This window comes from Tachypleus tridentatus, chromosome 13 (assembly GCF_004210375.1).
Source record: "Tachypleus tridentatus isolate NWPU-2018 chromosome 13, ASM421037v1, whole genome shotgun sequence".
Classification (NCBI taxonomy): domain Eukaryota; kingdom Metazoa; phylum Arthropoda; class Merostomata; order Xiphosura; family Limulidae; genus Tachypleus; species Tachypleus tridentatus.
In genome coordinates this window covers 7,361,255-7,373,995 of record NC_134837.1, presented here as the reverse complement: position 1 = coordinate 7,373,995, position 12,741 = coordinate 7,361,255, and the positions used below count along the sequence as shown (strand labels likewise).

The following is a 12,741-nucleotide window of genomic DNA, read 5'->3' as shown; positions in this document are numbered from 1 at the left end:
TCTACAAAGACAGAAATAATGGTGCACTTCCTGTCTTAAACTTTCGGACATTACTTATGGGATGACCTGATACAAACAAACCAACCATAAAACGGCTTGTGAGGAGAGCTTCCTTTATATTTTCGTTTCGTGGATTTTGTAGTCTGGGTTACGGGCATTAATTTGATCACATGTTTTCAGAAAACTGTTAATTGAACCCTCACGTGAAGCGGTGTAGCAGCTATAAAAATATTCACTGGGATTCTTCGGTCTATATTTTGGGCCAGGGATGACCGCTTCATTTCCTATCTGGAATTAGCACTCTGTTTGCCCTGTTACTGGACCCTAGCTAATAACCCTTGTTACGTTGTTGCATTACTTACATTGTGTAAAATTTTGTCTTTTGTCACTCATATAATGGCTCAGTTTTTAAAAAGTACAAGCTTTCCCCTATAGCGCCGTCTCTTGGGCGAGTTGAGAACTGATTACTGTTTTGGGCTTAGAAGGTCAAACTCTTTCGATTGATGTATTTGATCACACCCAAGGTATCATAGGTTAATTTATTCTTACCCTATCCAGCAGGATTTCCACTTGAGGGTAGGTTGGTAAAGATTCTGATGAGTAATAAAATCGTATTGGGTGCACGCACACAAAAAAATATAGCTTATAAAAAATAAATAAAGGATCAAATGTCATTTTTTAATGAGACTTAATTTTTAGAGGTAGGTGTAGAAGTAAGACCCAAGTTGTAATAGACGGTTTAACCCTAATGTTGCCTGCTCCACATGATTAAAAAAAAGAGAAAAGCATTACATACCGATGCTCCATCTCACATCTTCATCACCTTCTGTAGCCAGAAGTGGGAAAGTAATTATTTACAAAAATAAATAAAAAATAGTAATAAAAGTAATACTCACATAGAATACTATACACCAGTGAGGAAAACAGCAAAATTGTCCACCAAGTTGACATTCAAACCCCAATACGCTGAGGTACTACTATACTAAGCCTAACCTTTTGTTTGTTTTTGAATTTCGCGCAAAGCTACTCAAGGGCTATCTGTGCTAGTCGTCCCTCATTTGGCAGTGTAAGACTAGAGGGAAGTCATCACTACCTACCGCCAACTCTTGGGCTACTCTTTTACCAACGAACAGTGAGGTGGACCGTCACATTATACGCCCCCACGGCTGAAAGAGCGAGCATATTTGGTGCGACCGGGATTCGAACTTGCGACCCTCGAATTACGACTCGAACACCTTAACCCACCTGGCCATACCGGGCGTAACCTTTTTTTTTAAGGTACAACTATACTAAGCCTAACCGTTTGTTAAGGTACTTCTATTTTAAGCTCAACCCTTTGTTAAGGTACTACTATACTAACTCAACTCTTTTTTGTAAGTATAGGTCTCAGCATCCACCCTTCTTTCTTGTTATTTGGATCCTCAACGATTTTGTATAGAATTTAAATGTTTTTATGTTTTCTAATAATTATGTACTTAGGACCTTTATTCTGTGTTTTTTCGTAAATAATTAATTATCTTTTATTATATTCAAAATTCCAGTAATAATATGTTTAGGATACATATTCTGAAATTTAATTATTCTGCACATTATTCTTCAAATTGGTTTTAGAGTGAAGATATTATAAGGTTAATAGAATTTAAAATAAATTAGGTTTTATTAATTTAAATAAATACTCAATGGATTTAACTTTTTAAATTAAAACTAAAATCTGTACATTACAGAATAAAAAACATTATTGTGTCTGTTGATAAAGCGAAGTATAATTTTGGCTTTATTTCTAAAATGAGATGTACTAGATAGCTGCAACGATCTTAGAGAACATTGTAGTATACTAGACAACGTTATTTAGATTAGAGAACACTGTAGTATACTAGACAACGTTATTTAGATTAGAGAACACTGTAGTATACTAGACAACGGTATTAAGATTAGAGAAAACTGTAGTATACTAGACAACGTTATTAAGATTAGAGAACACTGTAGTATACTAGACAACGTTATTAAGATTAGAGAACACTGTAGTATACTGGACAACAGTATTAAGATTAGAGAAAACTGTAGTATACTAGACAACGTTATTAAGATTAGAGAACACTGTAGTATACTGGACAACGTTATTAAGGTTAGAGAAAACTGTAGTATTCTAGACAACGTTATTAAGATTAGAGAAAACTGTAGTATACTAAACAACGTTATTAAGATTAGAGAACACTTTAGTATACTAGACAACGCTATTAAGATTAGAGAACACTTTAGTATACTAAACAATGTTATTAAGATTAGAGAACACTGTAATATACTAGACAACGTTATTAAGATTAGAGAACACTTTAGTATACTAAACAATGTTATTAAGATTAGAGAACACTGTAATATACTAGACAACGTTATTAAGATTAGAGAACACTTTAGTATACTAGACAACGTTATTAAGATTAGATAACACTTTGGTATACATAAAAGGTAGGTGTTTGCTTTGATCCAAAATCGAGTTGCTGAGGTTAATATTTTATTTTCCCATCGCAGCTAAAAATTTATAAATAGAGCTTAGGACTGAACAGAATGTTAAATTAACTCGTATTTTGTTGTTATTGTCCGTGGGAAAATCGACATCATGTGCACGTGGCCATTGGAATTGTAAAGAAGGTTTGTTTTGTGAATTTTGCGCAAAGTTACATGAAGGCTATCTGCGCTAGTCGTACTTAATTTGGCATTGTAAGGCCAGAGGGAAGGCTGCTAGACTTCCCCGCCCACCACCAGTTCTTGGGCTAGTCTTTTACCAACGAAGTGTGGGATTGACTGAAACTTATAATGCCCTCACGGTTGAAAGGGCGAGCATGTTTGGCATGACGGGTATTCGAACCCGCGACCCTCAGATTGCAAGTCGGACGGCTTAATCATCTGGCCATGCCGAGGTCGTAAAGAAGGAGGGGCAAAGAATATTCTAGAAAGCAGTCTTGCAAATAAACGCGTACCGTTAGGTGGGAAATCAGCTTCAAGATATTAATTTAGAAAGCTTATAATCATGCTGTGTCAAGGCACATTTTCTTCGATGCTTTCTGGATACTGGTAGTTTAAACTAGTATTAATTCAGGCAAGTTATGAGTGATGAGAAAACTCCTATTAAGAAAACCATCGATTAAGAAACAGTGAAATTTAGTCAGTGGATTTACATTTCTCTATAACCTTTAATAAGAGTCGAATAGACATAATCCGACCCATACCTTCATGAGAATAAAAACATACATATTTCTATTTTGTTTTGCATATCTGAAATAAAATAACTTGTATAAAAATGCTTTATATTTTCAAATACGTTTTGCAGTACTAATCTCTTCAAGGTCCTGCTTTGGCCTAACTCTGACCCTCTCTGTCGAAAGGCCCGAGGTTCGCGACACTTCTTCGCTGAAACTCTGACACATTTAGCTGCTGACGCGTTACGATTAAAGTCAATCCCATTACATAGTTGAGTACCACAGTGGGTGTGATTCCCTGTAGTGGGAAGAACGTAGTTAGATTATTGTACAGTTTTAACGCTAAAATATAACTTATAGATATTTAATAGGAAGAATCGACTACAGTTGTTCCTGGGGACAGCCAACGTTTCTGTGAAAACCCATATTATAATACTGTGAAAACAGTATTATTACATAAATCTTACGTTTCTTTCAAGTGGTACTTAAATTGTTCATACACATTGAAAATGACGAATATTTATCGCTACTAGCTACACCTTGTTGGAAAATGTTTTATGTTTGCTAATTGTCTAAAAAAACACATGGGAAACAGGTGGACAGCATCGGGACTCAGCGAAAGAAAAATACACACATGAAAAAACAAAGATCAAGGTGAAATTTAAAGATTATAACTTGCTCAGTGCAGCTAATCTATTTGTAAAAGTTCTGTGAGAAACAACCAACAAGAAAATGAAATGAAAAAAAAAACAAAATATATCAAGAAACACTGTAAAAACTGTACTATATAATACTTCATCACAAAAATGTTCTGACTGCTGAAAGCTATTACTTTAACTAGGCTTACAAAGAAAAGATAACAATATATTAGTTAATTTAAAAGTAGACCCCAGGAATTGCTCGTAAAGTTATAATAACCCAGTCCAGAAAGTACTCCTGAAGTTATAACCCGCTCCAAGAATTACTAGTGAAGTTATTTGCTACTCCAGAAAGTACCCGTGAAGTTATAAGCTACTCCAGGAAGTACTCGTGAAGTTATTAGCCACTCCAGGAAGTACTCGTGTAGTTATAACCCAGTTCAGGATGAACTCGTGAAGTTATTAACCACTTCAGGAAGTACTCGTGAAGTTATAACCCACATAATTATATATTTAAAAACGGCTGATATTGGTAGAGAAAGCACTTGTAGAGGAGCGAATAACGTTTCACCTGTTTTAGTTATCATCAGGTTCATAAACTACAAGTGGGTTATCTCGTCATCACGGATTATAATCCACATAATATAGTAATATAATCAGGAATACAGAACTTAAAATTTACTTCTTGTTTATAAACTCAACTTTGCACCTACCTCAGAAGATTTTGTAATTATACATGAATAGGGTTAAAATATAGATTAAAATGTGTAATCTATATGTCGCGGAAACAAAGCTGAAAGAATGATATGAAACATATAAATATTGCAGGAACAATGTTAAAACAGAACCTGAAGAAAGCTACAAACGTTGCAGGAACAGTGTTAAAACAGAGAACCAAAAAAAGATATATATGTTAGAGGAACAGTGTTGAAACAGAAAACTAGAAGAAAGATATAAATGTAACAGAAACAGTGTTCAAACAAAGAACCAAATAAAAACTATAAATGCTAAAGAAACGGTTAAAATAAATATAGAACCAGAAGAAATCTACAAATGTTGCGGGAACAGTGTTAAACAGAAAACCAGAAGAAAGATATGTAAATGTTCCAGGAACAGTGTTTAAACAGTTAACCAGGAGTAAGATAGAAATGTTGCAGGAACAGTGTTAAAACAGAACGGGAAGAAAGTTTCAAATGTTCCAGAAACAGTGTTAAGTCAGAGAACCAAAAGAAGGGTATAAATATTAAAGGAACAGTGTGAAAACAGAACCTGAAGAAAGATATAAATGTTGCATGAACAGTGTTAAAAACAGAGAACCAAACAAACGATATAAATTTTGCAAGAACAGTGTTAAAACAGAACCTAAAGAAAGATATAAATGTTGCAGGAACAGTGTTAAAACAGAGAACCAAACAAACGATATAAATTTTGCAAGAACAGTGTTAAAACAGAACGAGAGGAAAGCTACAAATGTTGCAGGAACAGCGTTAAAACAGAACTAGAAGAAAGATATAAATGTTGCATGAATTGTGTTAGAATAGAGAACCAAAAGAAGGTTATAAATATTAAAGGAACAGTGTTAAAACAGAACCGAAAGAAAGATATAAATATTGCAGGAACTGATCAAACAAAGAGAGTACCAGAAGAAAGCTACAGATGTTACAGGAATATTTTAAAACAGAGAACCAGAAGAAAGCTACACATGTTACAGGAGCATTTATAATAAACAGAGAACCAGAAAAAAGCTGGAATTGTTGAAGGAACAGGGTTAGAACAGGAAAGAGAAGAAGCTACAAATGTTGCACGAACAGTGTTCAAACAAAGAACCAAATAAAAACTATAAATGCTAAAGAAACGGTTAAAATAAATATAGAACCAGAATAAATCTACAAATGTTCACTGCGGGAACAGTGTTAAACAGAGAACCAGAAGAAAGATATGTAAATGTTGCAGGAACAGTGTTTAAACAGTTAACCAGGAGTAAGATAGAAATGTTGCAGGAACAGTGTTAAAACAGAACAGGAAGAAAGTTTTAAATGTTCCAGAAACAGTGTTAAGTCAGAGAACCAAAAGAAGGGTATAAATATTAAAGGAACAGTGTGAAAACAGAACCTGAAGAAAGATATAAATGTTGCAGGAACAGTGTTAAAACAGAGAACCTCAAGAAATATATAAATGTTGCAGGAACACTGTTAAAACATTAAACCTGAAGAAATATATAAATGTTGCAGGAAGATTGTTAAAACAGAACCGGAAGAAAGCCATAAATGTTACAAGAACAGTTAAAATAAATAGAGAACCAGAAGAAAGGTACAAATGTTGCGGAACAGTGTTAAAACAGAGAACCAGAAGAAAGTTATAAATGTTACAGGAATAGTTAAAATAAACAAAGAACCAGAAGAAAGCTTCAAATGTTGCAGAAACAATGTTAAAAGAGAATCGGAAGAAAGATATAAATGTTGCATGAGCAGTGTTAAAACAGAGAACCAGAAAAAAGCTACAAATGTTGCAGGAACAGTGTTAAAACAGAGAACCAAAAGTAAATTATAAATGCTAGAGGAACAGTTAAAATAAACAGAGAACCAGAAGAAAGTTATAAATGTTATAGTAACATTTAAAATAAACCTAGAACCAGATGAAAGCTACAAATGTTGCAAGAACAGTGTTAAAACATGGAATTAGAAGAATGATATCAATGGTACAGGAACAGTGTTAAAACATACTTAAAACAGAGAAACAGAAGAAATGTATATACACATCATTATCTTATACACACATCTATTGACGAACTGATACATTTCAAAAATCATTGTTAACATATCAACAATAGAGATAAGTTGTAATGTATCCAGCATTACTGATTTAATTTCTTACTTTATGTGTCATGAAGCGCCAGTTAAGCCAATAACAAATGCTGGTAATCGACTGTTTAATTGGAACCGAAGTAATGATGAATCATCTGTTGATGGAAGTACTTTGACATTTGTTACATATTAATGAAAACTATTCTTTCTCAAAACAATAGTGTAAATATTAAAAACAAAACACAAACAAACACTACACAGTACGTTGATTACAGAAATATGGTTAATTTCTGTCAGATACGGAAGGTCATCGCAGCCTACTATTGGTGTAGGTATGATGAATGTAATTGATCTCATTTTTAGGTGAAAACTGTTAATCGATGAATAAACAACAAAATAGGTTTTGAGAAAAGAAGATAGAAAATTTTGATGGGATTTTTGTTTTGTGTTTGAACGTCACGTTTTAGTGACGGAAGTAGCAGTAAGTTATCTATTGTAAATAAGATTGTTATAGTTGAATTATAAACTTGAAAAAAATATTATATACATTTCTAACAATAATTGCTTTATATCCAAGTCTCACTGACCTTTTTTATACCTTTGTAGATTTACAACGAAAACATTCGAGATTTGCTTAATCCATCGTCTGGACATCTTGATCTCAGAGAAGATTCGCATGGCAACCACCAGGTGGCAGGTTTATCGGAAATTTCAGTAAAAGATGAAAATGCGGTAACCAGTTTTATAATTGATAATTAATTAAATACCAGCTGAAGTTTGATTCGTTGTCATATATAAAAGCGTTGAAGTTTGATTCGTTGTTATATATAAAAATGTCTTGTTTGGCTCCATAAAGGGAGAATTTATTATGTATACAAAGAGTTGTTGCTAATATTGTGTGAAACTCTAATTTACCAGAATAAAAACCGAACTTGTGTATCTAGAATATAATTCTTTAAAAATCAATAAATTACACTGTGAAGAAACGTTAAACTCATGCACTTTTGTAATTCTTTCTAAAACAGTTAATAGCATTATTGAACTGTTTTCATTCTTTTACAATCAAACTAAGTAAACTGTAGAAACTTTACTGACCCCTCCAAGATCTAACGTTTTTGATCCGAGCAGGTGATGAAGATGCTGGTCAAAGGAAACAAAAATAGGACCCAAGAAGCCACAGGTGCCAATAAAACGTCATCACGGTCACACGCTATGTTACAAGTGCACGTGAAACAACAGGACAGACTCAGGAACACTGTCCAGGAAGTTCGTACAGGAAAGTTGTACATGGTGGACTTGGCTGGATCGGAGCGTGCTTCCCATACACGAGTGAGTAACAACTGGTTTGTTCAGTTTAAAGTGGGTAACCCTATGGATTACTTAGAAGAAGGCTAAAAAAACTATAGGAAACTCTGTGGGTTACTTGTAGGACGTTAAAGAAACTAGGAGTAACAGTAGGATTTACTTGGAAGAAGGATAAAAACTATGGGAAACGCTATGAGTTATTTGATGAAGGTTAACGCAACTATGGGTACACTATGGGTTATTTGTGGGAAGCTTAAAGAAACTAGGAATAACACTAGAAGCTTCTTGCGGGAAGGATAAAGCAACTATAGGTAACACTGTTCGTTACTTTGAGGAAGGTTAAAGAAACTAGGGGTAACAGTAGAGGTTACTCGGAAGAAGGTTAGAGTAACTATATATAAATCTATGGGTTACTCGGAAGAAGGTTAGAGTAACTATATATAACTATGGGTTACTTGGAAGAAGGCTAGAGTAACTATAGATAACTCTGTTGGTTACTTGGAAGAAGGTTAAAGCAACTGTAGATAACACTGTGGATTATTTGTGGGAAAGGTAAACCAACCATGGGTAACATTATGTTACTTAGAGGAACATTGAAGCAACTAATCTCTACAAGTTAGTTTTTATTCTACAAATTCTGTACAATCACATCTGTAAGCCTAGTGTTTCAGCCTTGATTATTATCATATTACTAACATATGTCGGTAAAAACCTTTAAATATTTTCCTTTCATAAAGGTTTTTGTTCCACCTCTCACTGTAACTGTTCTTTTACCAATAAATTTACATTTGATTATCTTTGTTCGTATCTTTAAGAACACCGGACAACGACTTAAAGAAGGAAAGCATATCAACAAGTCTTTGCTAGCGTTGGGAAACTGTATTAACGCCTTAGGTAAGTAGTTAAAGTACAGGGTAACCCATAAACTACAGAATCCCCCCACACACGTTACGTCACAATTGTAGTGTGATTTTTTGTTTTCAGTCATAACAATAAGTAATATTAACAGCATTATCTGTAAGCTAACTTATATCACTCTCACTTTTATCTGTGTTTACAGAATATTACCAGAATGTTTACCTCATGCACCTGGATACTGATTGTTTACAGAATATTACCTGTAAGAATGTATTTAGAAAATATTACATGTATAGAGAGCGTTTACAGAATGTTACCTGTGTAGAAGTTTTTACAGAATGTTACCGATATAAAGAGTGTTTACAGAATATTATCCGGATAGACAGTGTTTACAGAATGATACTTGCTTAGAGATCATTTTGATAAAGAACATTTATTTCCAAGAATCATATTATTTTTGCTACCCGCCTGTACTTACTACATACGATAATGTTTTACCTTTGTGGTAGCTTGAGTGAACCTTAACTTGTGTGCTAGTCTAACATTTGTACCATGTTAGTATAAGCTATATGACAAAAATGAATTACTTAGAATGTGTAGTTCGTTGTGTATGAATTATATAATTATGTATCTACGACCTTTTCACCTGATATGCAGACTACTGATAATATGGAGCTATGAGGAGACAGAAGTGACAAAACGCGTCAATAATCTTAAATTTAAATGTGTTGAGCAAATTCGTTTACACCATATTTGTGTTTAAATGTGTTCAGTAAATATGTTTACACCATATTTGTGTCTAAACGTGTTGAGCTAGAAAGTTTATACCATATTTGTGTCTAAACGTGTTGAGTTAGAAAGTTTACACCATATTTGTGTCTAAACGTGTTCAGTTAGAAAGTTTACACCATATTTGTGTTTAAACGTGTTGGGTTAGAAAGTTTACACCATATTTGTGTCTAAACGTGTTGAGTTAGAAAGTTTACACCATATTTGTGTCTAAACGTGTTGAGTAGATATGTTTATATCATACTCTGTTTAAATGTGTTTAGTAAATACGTTTATACCATATTTGTTTCTAAACATGTTGATTCAGAACGTTTGCACCCTATTTTTTTTAAACGTGTTCAGTAAATACGTTTACACCATATTTGTGTTTCAATGTGTTGAGTAAATACGTTTATACCATATTTGTGTCTAAACGTCTTGAACGAGAACGTTTATACTATAGTTGAGATTAAATGTGTTGAGTAAATACGTTTACACCGATTTGTGTTTAAATATGTTGAGTAAATACGTTTACACCGATTTGTGTTTAAATATGTTGAGTACATACGATTACACCATATTTGTGTTTAAACGTGTTGAGTTAGAACATTTACACCATATTTGGTTTAAATGTCTTGAATGAGAACGTTTATACCATATTTGTGTCTAAACGTGTTAAGTTAGAAAGTTTACACCATATTTGTGTTTAAACGTGTTGAGTTAGAAAGTTTACACCATATTTGTGTCTAAACGTGTTGAGTTAGAAAGTTTACACAATATTTGTGTTTAAACGTGTTGAGTTAGAAAGTTTACGCCATATTTGTGTTTAAACGTGTTGAGTTAGAAAGTTTACACCATATTTGTGTCTAAACGTGTTGAGTTAGAAAGTTTATACCATATTTGTGTCTAAACGTGTTGAGTTAGAAAGTTTACACCATATTTGTGTTTAAACGTGTTGAGTTAGAAAGTTTACACCATATTTGTGTCTAAACGTGTTGAGTTAGAAAGTTTACACCATATTTGTGTTTAAACGTGTTGAGTTAGAAAGTTTACACCATATTTGTGTCTAAACGTGTTGAGTTAGAAAGTTTACACCATATTTGTGTCTAAACGTGTTGAGTTAGAAAGTTTACACCATATTTGTGTCTAAACGTGTTGAGTTAGAAAGTTTACACCATATTTGTGTCTAAACGTGTTGAGTTAGAAAGTTTACACCATATTTGTGTTTAAATGTGTTGAGTTAGAAAGTTTACACCATATTTGTGTCTAGACGTGTTGAGTTAGAAAGTTTTTACCATATTCGTGTTTAAACGTCTTGAGTAGATATGTTTATATCATACTCTGTTTAAATGTGTTGAGTAAATACGTTTACACCATATTTGTTTCTAAACGTGTTGATTCAGAACGTTTGCACCCTATTTTTCTTTAAACGTGTTCAGTAAATACGTTTACACCATATTTGTGTTTCAATGTGTTGAGTAAATACGTTTATACCATATTTGTGTCTAAACGTCTTGAACGAGAACGTTTATACTATAGTTGAGATTAAATGTGTTGAGTAAATACGTTTACACCGATTAGTGTTTAAATATGTTGAGTAAGTACGTTTACACCGTACTTGTGTTTAAACGTGTTAAGTCAGAATATTTACACCATATTTGGGTTTAAATGTCTTGAATGAGAACGTTTATACCATATTTGTGTCTAAACGTGTTGAGTTAGAAAGTTTACACCGTATTTGTGTTCAATTTTGTTGAGTCAGAACATTTACACCATATTTGTGTTTAAACGTGTTGAGTTAGAAAGTTTACACCATATTTGTGTCTAAACGTGTTGAGTTAGAAAGTTTACACCATATTTGTGTTTAAACGTGTTGAGTTAGAAAGTTTACACCATATTTGTGTATAAACGTGTTGAGTTAGAAAGTTTACACCATATTTGTGTCTAAACGTGTTGAGTTAGAAAGTTTACACCATATTTGTGTCTAAACGTGTTGAGTTAGAAAGTTTACACTATATTTGTGTTTAAACGTGTTGAGTTAGAAAGTTTACACCATATTTGTGTCTAAACGTGTTGAGTTAGAAAGTTTACACCATATTTGTGTCTAAACGTGTTGAGTTAGAAAGTTTACACCATATTTGTGTCTAAACGTGTTGAGTTAGAAAGTTTACACCATATTTGTGTCTAAACGTGTTGAGTTAGAAAGTTTACACCATATTTGTGTTTAAATGTGTTGAGTTAGAAAGTTTACACCATATTTGTGTCTAAACGTGTTGAGTTAGAAAGTTTTTACCATATTCGTGTTTAAACGTCTTGAGTAGATATGTTTATATCATACTCTGTTTAAATGTGTTGAGTAAATACGTTTATACCATATTTGTTTCTAAACGTGTTGATTCAGAACGTTTGCACCCTATTTTTCTTTAAACGTGTTCAGTAAATACGTTTACACCATATTTGTGTTTCAATGTGTTGAGTAAATACGTTTATACCATATTTGTGTCTAAACGTCTTGAACGAGAACGTTTATACTATAGTTGAGATTAAATGTGTTGAGTAAATACGTTTACACCGATTAGTGTTTAAATATGTTGAGTAAGTACGTTTACACCGTATTTGTGTTTAAACGTGTTAAGTCAGAATATTTACACCATATTTGGGTTTAAATGTGTTGAATGAGAACGTTTATACCATATTTGTGTCTAAACGTGTTGAGTTAGAAAGTTTACACCGTATTTGTGTTCAATTTTGTTGAGTCAGAACATTTACACCATATTTGGGTTTAAATGTCTTGAATGAGAACGTTTATACCATATTTGTGTCTAAACGTGTTAAGTTAGAAAGTTTACACCATATTTGTGTTTAAACGTGTTGAGTTAGAAAGTTTACACCATATTTGTGTCTAAACGTGTTGAGTTAGAAAGTTTACACAATATTTGTGTTTAAACGTGTTGAGTTAGAAAGTTTACGCCATATTTGTGTTTAAACGTGTTGAGTTATAAAGTTTACACCATATTTGTGTTTAAACGTGTTGAGTTAGAAAGTTTACACCATATTTGTGTCTAAACGTGTTGAGTTAGAAAGTTTACACCATATTTGTGTCTAAACGTGTTGAGTTAGAAAGTTTACACCATATTTGTGTTTAAACGTGTTGAGTTAGAAAGTTTACAC

The 12,741-nt window shown here is 33.0% G+C and overlaps 1 pseudogene across 1 annotated transcript in view; it reads left to right on the top strand.

The window, feature by feature from the left end:
- The window catches only part of LOC143240412 (uncharacterized), a 50,145-nt pseudogene extending 40,932 nt beyond the window's left edge, over window positions 1-9,213 (top strand). Inside the window, exons 18-21 of the transcript XR_013021753.1 lie at window positions 7,246-7,371; window positions 7,768-7,968; window positions 8,760-8,838; window positions 9,005-9,213. The product of XR_013021753.1 is annotated as an uncharacterized LOC143240412 (transcript). The remainder of the gene's footprint in view (window positions 1-7,245; window positions 7,372-7,767; window positions 7,969-8,759; window positions 8,839-9,004) is intronic.
- The last annotated feature ends 3,528 nt before the right edge of the window (window positions 9,214-12,741 follow it).